We start from the raw sequence: 11,682 nt of genomic DNA, 5'->3' as shown, positions 1-11,682 counted from the left end.
TGCCCCCACCACCAGCTCCCGGTGTGGGCAACTTTGGAGGTTATTTTTCCTCTTTTCATTTGTTCCTTTTTTACTACCCCCCTCCCCCCCTTTTTGAGGGGACCCAGGGCATTATGCTCTGTGGTTGTGAGCGTGTCCTGCCTCGTACAGCAGGCTGTAGTGCCCCGGCGGAGGTGCTCCCCGTTCTGGCCGCACAGCCCCCAGAGCACTGTTACCTAGTGAAAAGCTGCCACTTGCAGGGCAATAGATAACCCATGACTTGGTCTGACTTCTGTCAGGCGTGCAAGTGAGACTCCTTCTGTGATTCTTACTAAGTGTGGCTTTCTTTTCCTTTTGTCTGCCTAAAATAAAACTCCTTCTGTCTCTCCACCATGACAGATATCCAGCCATTTAGCATTTTGCTTAAGAAAAGCTTGGTATTTGAGGTTGTATGGATCTCATACAAAAAAATGCAAATTACATTTAATGGTTGTTTAACTTTATTGATTAACTGAAATTGCTTATTGACTTGGGCATTTTCATATACTTGCGCACCCAGAATTGCTACTTCTGTTATAGCTCGCCCTTATTTTTAGAGCATGTTGGATGGGAGAAAATCGTTCAGGGAGTCTCTTTTCCTAGAACATGTGAGGATTTAAAAAGATCTCTTTGCCCCATAATTCGATATCTTTAAGGGATATTGTGGACTTCTGAGCTTTCAAAAGCCTTACGTGTGTACAAATCCCAAAAGTTTTCTACTTTTCCCCGTCCTGTCCCAAACCTACATAAATTTCCTAATCTGATCGCCTCATGGGCTACTTTATTCTTGAGGGAATGGGAGGATTTGATTTTTTAAAAAAAGTTACATTTTATTTGAAACTACTGAGACTTTCAGGGCAAATATTGAATTCTAAATTGCCAAGGTAATATATTTTTCACCATTAAATATTTAGTTTCGAAATCAAAAGTAGATGTTTAATTTGTAAGTCTGAAATGAGCATGTTCTATTTCCTCTGAAAGATGGTTTAAGGAAATTTGTATACTCCCACCCCAGCTATTCTCCTCGGCAAGTGATTTTAAAGAAACCAAATACTACTATTTTAGAGACATGAATTTTAGTTTATACGGATTTTAAAATTTTGAAGTCAGAGCACAGAAAATTAAACCTGTCATTTCAAAAAAAAAAGTGCTGATCCATTCATTCTTACCTGAGATGTTTCCCAAGGGTTCGAGGCTCTCACTATCCAGGTTTGGAACAGTAGTTCTAAATAATGAGAGGTCATTTATCTCTGAATGCAGTTGGCAATATTCTCAGACATGTAACACCCCGTTTCTCCCCACATACACCTGGTAACTTGTAAACAATAGATGAATAGGTGAGACTGGGTCGGAGGCAGCCAATTGTTGTCCCCAAAGCAGATACTCTGCTGCATATACAATGGAGTCACATTTAAGTCCTTGTAACTCATGCTAATGCCATTCTGCTTTGCAAAACAAACAGCAATGGAATCTCCTTCCCACTCCCATCAGGTACCCGTCTGTCCCAGAGTCCTCACAGTCATGGCTGATTTTAGAGATCATGCTTCTGGCTCTTTTGAGATACTTGCAGAGATAACTCTTGGCTAAAGTTAAAACCTTAAGCCTCTATCTTTTCCCACCTTCACTTAATATGTCAGGCTACGTCCTTCTGATTCTTTCCCAGATTGTAGTTTGTTTTTAAACAGCTTCTCAGTTAACTTTTATTTGTAGTGTGGTATCCTGCAGTCAGACACATTTGGACTGGGCTTTGGGTTCTTTTTTTTTTTTTTTTTTTTTAAGATTTTATTGATTTATTCATGAGAGACACAGAGAGGCAGAGAGACACTGGCAGAGGGGGAAGCAGGCTCCCTGTGGGGAGCTCAGTGTGGGACTCTATCCCTGGACCCCAGGATCACCACCTGACCCGAAGGCAGACCAGACCCTCAACCACTGAACCACCCAGGCGTCCCTGGGCTTTGGGTTCTAATCCTAGCTCTTCCACTGGGTGGGTCATGTAATCTTTGGTTTCGTTATCTGTAAAATGAAATGTAACATTTTTTTATAGACGTATTAGACGAGATAGCCCATGTGCGTGGCTCTTAGTAGGTGCTCATTAACTAGTCCCCTAACCCACCTTAACCTTTTTTTTTATTAAAACATTTAAATACTGTCTCTCTTATTTGCCTGTTTGGTTTTTTCTGACTAAAAGTCATGCTCATGTTCATCCCGCCCAGACCTTATTTTTCACCCTCAAGGAGACAACCACTGTTAACATTTTTTGTTGTGTTCTCTCTCCTTGTGTGATTTTGTGTGTGTGTGTATACTTGCAACACACTCTTAGGATCTTGCATTTAACAGTATTGTGTAGTTTTGTGTTGGTTAAGCGCTTGGGCTCTGAAGTCAAACAGGCCTCAAATCTCATGTGACTGGGACAAATTGCTTAATTTCATGAAGTCTCGGTCTCTTCATCTGTGAAAAGGGGTGATAATAACACTTTTTTATAGGGTTGCCGTGGCTATTAAATGAGGAATCGCACATAGTTTTTAGAATGGTGGCTGATGCGTGACTTTTATATAATATTTTTTTCCTCTGAAGGTTTTTGCTATTCTAGATGTGAGATTTTTCAGTGTGAATAAGTTCTTGGCTCCATAGGTATTACTAATACCAGTAAGTATTTGAGTACAGATAGAATATTATAATTATCTTCATGGGGCAAATAAATGTTTTTGTGCCAATAAAAAGTTGGCAGTATATTCATAGAAGCCTCAGCAGCTTGATGGTGGTCTAGCTGTTGAATTCTGGGAGTTGGCGGATGTAAAGGACTGGTAAGTGCACCAGCAGGCAAAGAAAGTGGGGTTACTTCTGGTTGCTTCTTTGACACACTTGGTAGTTCTTGGCCTGCTGGCAAGTGTGCCGCATAGCTTTGAGGAAGCCCTAGTCCGGGACTTAGGTGGGTTTATCCTGGGAGGGTGGGGTGTTTACCTGAGGCATGATGGGAGTTGCCAGGACCGGTGTAGTTTCATTCATTTACTGGATTGGCTTCCTATTGGTCACAGTGGCCTCCTTACACCGAGACACATTCTCTGCCCTTGAGGAGTTTTTAGTCTAGTGAGGGGAAAAAAAAAAAAAAAAAGGATGCCATTTACCACATTGAATGATAAGGGATAGATTAGCCTGGAGGAAGAAAACCTATTTATTCTGGCCTAGGGGTAAATCTTAAAGAGAAGTAGGACTTTCCAGGATTTCTAGACTTTTAGAGTTTCTGCCCTAAGCGATTGGGAGGAGTTAGAAAGGCATTCCAAGAGGTGGGACCTGCTAGTATGAATAAATGCCTGAGGACAAAAGAGTATTCTGTGTTGCAAATTGTAGGAGTGTAGGAATAGGAATAAATAGTGGGAGGTCTCCAAGGCTGGGTCCTGAGGAGTTTATGTGGTGGGCTCGGGAGTTGGGAGTTTCGTTCCTTTTATCTTCCTACCAGACCCTTAAGGCCTTTGGCCAAGTAAATTATTTGCGTTTTAGAGGATCCGGGTTGTACAGAGTAGAGTGAAGGAAAGCAAGACTGGAACAGGCCAGTGAGGCAGCTGCAAAGATGGAAGGTTTGAACTGAGGCCATGGCATTGACAGTGGAGATGGAGAGAAGTCAGTGGAGAGGCTGCTCACAGAGGTAAAGTGGTCTGCATAGGCTGGCCAGACGTAAATTGGGGGATCATCCTTTCAGACATGACAGCTGAAGCTGTAGAAGCAGAAACATTTGGCTTAGTCTGGTTCTTAATCTTTTGGGGGAATCTGATGAACTCTGGATTCTTCTCCAGAAGAATGCATTTATGTGTGTTTACAATTCGTGCATGTGGTTTAAAACACTGGAATCATAACCCGTAGTCTTGGGGTAGATGTAGAGTGGAAGATAAAATGAAAGGCTGCAGAAATGTTTTGTTTGATACACTTTTTATATGTCTGTGGCTTTATCACTGCCATTTCATAGATGAGGAAACAGATTTATGAAATAACTTGCTCAAGGTCCGGCATCTTTATTTTAACAATGGGCTGCTGATACTTTATGGGAAGGAGATTTTGTGGGGAAATCTGGATTCTACCTTTTGAAAATTTGCTAAGATTAAAACTGTAGATCTGCGTTTTTCTTTCTTTCTTTCTTTCTTTTTTTCTTCCTTTCTTTCCTTTCTTTCATCAGGACAACTGGGACACCTGGGTGGCTCAGTGGTTGAGCATCTGCCTTTGGCTCAAGGCATGATCCCAGATCCGGGAATCGAGCCCCACATTGGGCTCCCTTTGAGAAGCCCACTTCTCCCTCAATGTCTCTGCCTCTCTCTTTATCTCTCATGAATAAACAAAATCTTAAAAAAAGAAAAATCAGGACAACTTGCTGGAAGTGGTTTGAGTGAGCCACCTTTAGATGAGTAAAGTTGGCCAGCCTGCCCCTGGCCCACCCCTGTGGCACGGCACATATAGGCATTTCATCTTGCATCCCTCCAAAACAAGAATAAGAAAATCTTGGGAAACATCAGTATTTTACGTGTGGGAGCAAGAGAAAGGAAGCCACTGAGCTGCCAGAAAGAGATTTTCAAGAAAGAGAAAGTGGTCAACAGTGTCAAATGCTGCAGAGGTTAAGTAAGATAAAGATGGAAAAGTGTATATGGAATTTAGCAACAGAGACCATTAGTTTCAGATTCTTAGAACAAAAGAACTTTGAGGACTATAGCTATAACTTAGTTTTTCTTCTGGTCCTACAATATAGGGTTTCTGCAACAATTGAGAGTGACTGTGGCATGGATAGGGACACAGAAAGCATTTGTTGTAAAGGACTATTAAGTGGAGCTCATAAATGCTGTGACCAAACGAGCGCTGCTCATTGGTGTGTGTTTTTTTTTTTTTTAAGATTTTATTTATTCATGAGGCAGAGACACAGGCAGAGGGAGAAGCAGGCTCCATGCAGGGAGCCTGACGTGGGACTTGATCCCTGGTCTCCAGGATCACGCTCTGGCGCTCTGGACTGAAGGTGGCACTAAACCGCTGAGCCACGGGGGCTGCCCAAAAAGATGTTTTTTAACGTTGGATTCTTAATATGGATTATAGGAAACAATTCTTAGTGGATTCTGTTAACTCTAGCCCTAAGAAGTTTGGGAGGGTCTGACTTAATGGAGAATTACCCTGTACCATTCAGAAAAGCACTAGCAGCTGGAGAGTGCATTTTAGCCCTGCAGATTCTAGATTAAAATGATAATACCAATAAACTACTACTTACTGCTTCTAATAGTAGTTAAGATTAAGTGATTACTATGTGCTGGGTACCATGCTAAGTACGGTTCATGAAATACCTAATTTAATTCTCCTAAACGACTCAATGAGGTACATGCCATTATAGTCCTCTCTTTACATATGAGAAAACTCAAACCTAAATAGTTTGCCCAAGGTCACACACCTAGTAATTGGCAGAACCAGGTTGGACCATCACCTTTGATACGCACCAGAGCCGAAGGGTGCTTTCACCTGCTTGGTAAACCAGCCTTACCTTTCTCATGAATCAGCTGAGGAACTCAACCAGCGTAAAGGCCATTTTAATTTAAATTCATTATGCAGACTGATTTGTACAGTGCTGTTTGAGCACAGTGTTAGGCACATAATCGATGTTCAGTGAGCACTTATTTACTTTATTTTGAACTTTAGTTGTTCTGAGTATTATTTATATTTGGAGGTGATAGACAATTTTTCTCTCTGATCTTTCTCTTCAGATCACATCAGTGGGCAGATTTTCATCACTTCCGCATCTAATTTTACCACTTTCCTTGTTGATATGTGGGATGTTAGGTTTTTGTTTTTGTTTTTTTAATGAGCATGCTCAACTGTTTCGAATCTCATTACCTTTTTGAGCTCCGTGAAGTTGAGCTAAAACTTATTTCAAAAAAAGCTTAAAATGGGGAGAAAAGTTTTTTAAGACCTAAAAGTATAGGACTCTGGGATAAGCGAATGTGTTTTTCATTGTGTTAATGAATATATTAGAAAGCTAGCATTCGGGAAATTTAGGTGCCGGATTTACAAAAATTGTAAGGTATGTTGTTGATCTAGATCTGAAACAGGGATAGAATATAAAATTACAGATAGCAATTAGGGGAAAATGCTGTGGCAGTGAAATGAACATGCTTCTGAAACATGAGACTCAAAAGAACAGTAATGACATGCAGAGTTTCCACATGGATGTGGTACAGTGGTAGTCCCAAAGAGACTAATGTTCATATCTTGGTCAGATTGCTTTGTGTGTTGCTTTGGGGAGACTGAAAGGGCCATAGGTTGCTTTTGTGAAAAGCTTGTCTTCCTTTTCTCCCTGCTAATGTCTTATTCCTCTGTAATTGCAAAGAAGAAACTATGGAAAGGACTTGCTTTTTTATTTTCCAGTTAAACTCAGCATATATTATCAAGGAAGGTGTTTTTAAGATTTTTACACCTAACCATTATTCCCTGCTTTTGAATTCCAGTATATGGATATGTTTGCTGTGGAAATATTCATTCTGTGAGACTATTCTCAGTAATCATTACTCTTGCCTTTTGGTAATGAATAAGGGTGTATATTCTGCTGCTGCTCTAAAGTGCTTAATTACTTGCATTCTCTTCTTTAAGGGAGCATAGATCCACTTATATTCCAAACAAGTTATTTCCGCAGCTGAAGATAACATCTACAGTTGCTGGTTAGGATTTTTTTCTTCTATTTTGAAGTGATACTGATCATGCGTAAAAAAGTAGAGCTTAGGGCACAGCTTTTCTTCTTCATGGATTAGGCCCTGCGATAGGGTTTTAAATATTAGGGTCTGTAAGAATTTGATTAAGATCATGTGGACTTTATATGTTTCTTCTCTTTATATCTTTTTAAGATTTTTTATTAGAAAGCATGAGCGGGGGGAGGGGCGGAGGGAGAAGCAGACTCCCCACAAGCAGGGAACCCCACTGGAGGTGGGGTTCCATCCCTGGACCTTGAGACCCTGACCTGAGCTGGAGGCAGACACTTAACCAGCTGAACCACCTAGGTACCCCTCCTCTCTTTGTATCTTACTACAAATGTTACATGAAGGCTCCCTGAATTTCACCTTTGGAGTTGGGGTGTAAAGAACTTCAATTGTACGAGGCTACATGTAAAAATGAAGAAAAAAGTAGTATTTTTTCTGAGATCTGCCTTAGTGCTCGTTATGATTTCTTTTTTAATTAAAAAGAAAAACTCATTGATGTAGAGAAGACCAGATGAATGATTGTTTCCAGTTTATAGACAAAGTGATTTTGATATTAAATAACACTCATTTAGTAGGAAGTTCGATTTTGAAGCAGGGAGCCATTTTCCTCCAAGATTCGTTACGTAAAGTGAGTCTTAATACTTTAGGGAATTGGAAATATTAAGTATGAAGATTAAATTGAGCTTTTTTTTTTTTTTAGAGAGAGCGAGAACATGAGCTGTGGGGGAGGGACAGAGAGGGAGAATCTTTTTTTTTTTTTTTGAGATTTGTTTATTTATTCATGAGAGGCACAGAGAGAGATAGGCAGAGACACAGGCAGAGGGAGAAGCAGGCTCCATGCAGGGAGCCTGATGTGGGACTCGATCCCAGATCCTGGGATCACACTATGAGCCAAAGACAGACACCCAACCGCTGAGCCACCCAGGCTTCCTGGGAGAGAGAATCTTAAGGAGCCTCCACATCCGGCCTCAAGCCCAATGCAGGGCTGTATCTCACAACCCTGAGAGCATGACCTGAGTGGAAATCAAGAGTCAACTCTCAGAACCACCTAGGCACCCCTAAATTGAACATTTAATAGAGGGATTTGAAAATCAAGTGTTGGTTGATTTTTTTTAAAAAAAAAAAGGAAGATGGAAAGAATTATACAGAGTTGGCTTTTAGTAGGATTTTAAAATATTAAAAATCAAAGAAATGGGAAGAAAATTAACCACAGAAAAAAAATTAAGATCGAAGAGAAGTTGTTTATAAGATGTTGAAATTAAACACCTCTTTATAATGTCATAGAGGTGATTAGTGAGAGTTTTGGCAACTTGTCACAAATACTGAAAGAGTGCGGTTGGGTAGATTAGTGAATTCTTCGAGTTAGAAAGATGTTGAATAGGCAGATTTAATGCATTCTTATATATTTTTCAAACATTACTTGCTGAATAGCAATTATGTGACATCTATTTGATGTTCATGAGATGTACTGGAATATTTAAAAATTTTCAAGTTTTAAATTATACTTTGTCTTGCTGTATGACTGTGGCTATTAGAAATCATTGTGTAGACTATCTGAAGTCCTAATTTGGTGATTTTTTAAAAAGTTATTTAATGGTCCCTGAGTGAATCTAGTAACTGTTGTTTCAGGTAGACCACCAGGAATTAAGAGTTAACCATCACAGGGATGCCTGGGTGGCTCAGAGGTTGGGTTGCCTTTGGCTCAGGGCGTGATCCCAGGATCCTGGGATCAAGTCCCGCATTGGTCTCCCTGCAGGGAGCCTGCTTCTCCTTCTGCCTGTGTCTTTGCTTCTCTCTCTGTCTCTCATGAATAAATAAAATCTTAAAAAAAAAAAAGTTACTGTCACAGAAGCTATTTATATAAGTAGCATGTATTGATGAGCACCTGTTAACTTCTGGGGACTGTGTTAGGCCTTGGGATATGGTGATGAACGGAAAGTGGTTTACCCTCTGGGAACTTCTTTTTTAGGAGGGAAGACAACAGAAGAACGGGCAATTACAGTAGAATGTGATGATTGCACAGAATAACTCAGCCTTTGGGAATCTGCAGTAGGTCCTGAAGCCTTGGCCTAGGGCTGACCAGAGGTGGGGAAGGGGCTCACAAAGAGGGAAGATGACCACTGCTCTGGACAGAAGGAGCAGCCTCTTAGATTCAGTGAGACTAGGGGATCCCTGGGTGGCTCAGCGGTTTAGTGCCTGCCTTGGGCCCAGCGTGTGATCCTGGAAACCTGGATCCTGGATTGAGTTCCACATTGGGCTCCCTGCATGGAGCCTGCTTCTCCCTCTGCCTGTGTCTCTGCTCTTCTTCCTCTCTCTCTCTCTGTCTCTCATGAATAAATAAATAAAATCTCAAAAAAAAAAGATTCAATGAGACCAGAAGTCTGGGTGCTCAGAGCTGTGGGTGAGGTCCTCCAGCTATGTGCTTCTTTTTGAATGCATCTCATCTTATAGACTATATCTTCTAAAGGAGAAAATTCTGTCTTTTTTTCAGTTTGTCTTTATTTTAATTCCAGTTAACACACAGTGTTATATTAGTTATATTAGTTAAAACTTGTCTTTTACTAATAATATATTTCCCACAGTTTCTGAGAAAATGATGGGCTTTTCAGAAATGTTTAATAAATAGTGAAATTAATTGAGTCAAACTTATTAACTTTTTTAAGCTTATTAACTTTTTAATAGCGTATTGATTCTTTAAAAAACTAGATTACAGAAGTAATATGTTTGTTGTAAAAAATTAGATAAGACATTTGTTTTGTGATTTTAGTTTTAATTTTGATGTATTTTAATGTATTTCTGGTTAATGATGGTGAAGTACTGACATATTTGTTCTCTCTAAACCAACTAGAAATAAATAAGGAGTGCAAGAAACAGAAAAGCAGCTCTTTCCTTTGATAACTAACGAAACCTTATATACCAGAGTATGTGAATTAGTGCTGGTATTTGCAGTGGAAATTGAACTGAGGCAGGAAGAAGGATGGCAGGGGAGCATGAACTCGGGCAGAGTGAGGGTGCAGCTTTCTCCCAAGTGGCTGACACACCATGGGAACCAAACCCATAAGCTGCCTATGTGCAATGGCAAAGTTGGGATGTACATTGGGCTCCCTGAGTGGCAAGAGGTGGGGCTGAATTACAGGCTGTGCCGTCAGACTGTTTCACCAAGAAGTTTAGAATGAAGGAGAAACTGGCAACAGGTAGACTTACAGCTGCTGATCTTGGTCAACTGAAGAGAAATAAAGCCTCCATTATCATCCCCTGAAAATCTATGGCGTGTGGGCCTCTGTGAGTTGGGGAGACGAGGGCAGCATTCAAGGGAAGAGTGTTGGTGATAATCCTTTTCAGAAACAGCACAGCAAGTGAAAATTATGAACAGTTCCCTATAGTGGGAGGTGGCATGTGGAGTTGGGGGTGAGATATGGGTCCTCTGAGGCAGGAGTCTAAAGATGAGACACAAAAGCTCAAGAAATCAATGATAAGACAACAGGAAGAGATAAGAGTGAACTGATGGAACCAGGTTACAAAAGAAAAGAATGTAGTCATTATAGAAATGAAGGTCACTTTCAAAGCAGCAGATATACACTCTAGCTGGGAATAATGGAAGTAAGCTTGAGAGATCTGAGCAATCCAAAATGGAAACCAGTAAAAATTAAGAAAGAGGGCAGCCTACGTGGCTCAGCGGTTTAGTGCCACCTTCAGCCCAGGGTGTGATCCTAGAAACCCGGGATCAAGTCCCACGTCAGGCTCCCTGCATGGAGCCTGCTTCTCTCTCTGCCTGTGTCTCTCACGAATAAATAAGTAAAATCTTAAAAAAAAAAAAAAAATTGGAAAGACTAGAGGGTAATAGATTTGAAACACAGTGAATTCTTTTTTTCTTTTTTTGAGAGAGACAGTGGGAGAGAACAGAGGGAGAGGGAGAAGCAGACTCTCCACTTAGCAGGGAGCCCCATATGGGGCTAGATCCCAGGACCCCAAGACCATGACTTGAGCTGAAGGCAGATGCTTGACCGACTGGGCCACTGAGGTACCCCTGAAACACAGTGAATTTAGCATACCAATAATTGACACCCCTGACATACAGAATCATTGAAGTAGAAAGAATTTGTCAAGTCATTAATAAGAGTTCCCCACAATTAAAGACTTGAAATTAGAATGGTTTCTAGTCTTTAAATGTAAAGACTATTGTTAGGTCAAAATGGGGGAAAAAAAAAATCAAGTCTCATATGAAATAAAGAGGCCGGCCTTACAGGCTTTTCCATTCTGTAAGATGTGGGAAAAAAGATGCAAAGTCACTAGTCAAGAAAAATATGACCCAAGAATTTTATGTCCAGGCAAGCTATAGTTTAATATCAGTTGACATATATTTCCAAAAAGAAAAACCACGGCTTAGTTCTTATAAGTCAGTCAGGCAGGTGGGATGTAGGGGTTGAGGGGGCAGGACTGGTGAAGGGAGGTGACTCTTGAATCAAGACATGAATTGAAAACTACCTTAAAAGGATTAGTGATTAATATTAAATGAATTTAAGTGTAGAACTAATATTAATACTGTGGCAATGTAGAAATATAAGGGAAAAATTCAGAGTTGGGGATTGGGTAGATGGTTACAAAAATGAAAATTTTTCTCGTTCATAGCATGAGATCAATCACAATAATACTAAGTCCAGCTGACCCTTGAACAACATGGTTTGAACTGTGCAGGTCCAAACTGGGATTTTTTTTGTATAAATACAGTATTGTAAATGTATTTTCCTTATGACTTCATTAATATTTTCTTTGGCTTTATTGTAAAAATATAGTATATAATATGTATAACATGCGAAATATGTGTTAACTGTTTACATTATCAGTCAGGCTTCTGGTCAGCAGTAGGCAAAAGTTGTATTTGGATTTTTGACTATGTAGGATATTGCTGCACCTAATTCCTGCATTGTTCAGGGGTCAACTGTATACTAAT

General features: G+C 40.2%; 1 protein-coding gene across 7 annotated transcripts in view; it reads left to right on the top strand.

Moving 5' to 3' along the window:
- Positions 1-11,682, top strand: part of INO80D (INO80 complex subunit D) — a 67,668-nt gene that overhangs the window by 2,154 nt on the left and 53,832 nt on the right. The window lies entirely within an intron of this gene.

The sequence above is a fragment of the Vulpes lagopus genome, chromosome 22 (assembly GCF_018345385.1).
Source record: "Vulpes lagopus strain Blue_001 chromosome 22, ASM1834538v1, whole genome shotgun sequence".
Lineage (NCBI taxonomy): Eukaryota > Metazoa > Chordata > Mammalia > Carnivora > Canidae > Vulpes > Vulpes lagopus.
Note: the sequence above shows the minus strand (reverse complement) of the source record. Positions and strands in the feature narration are given on the sequence as shown.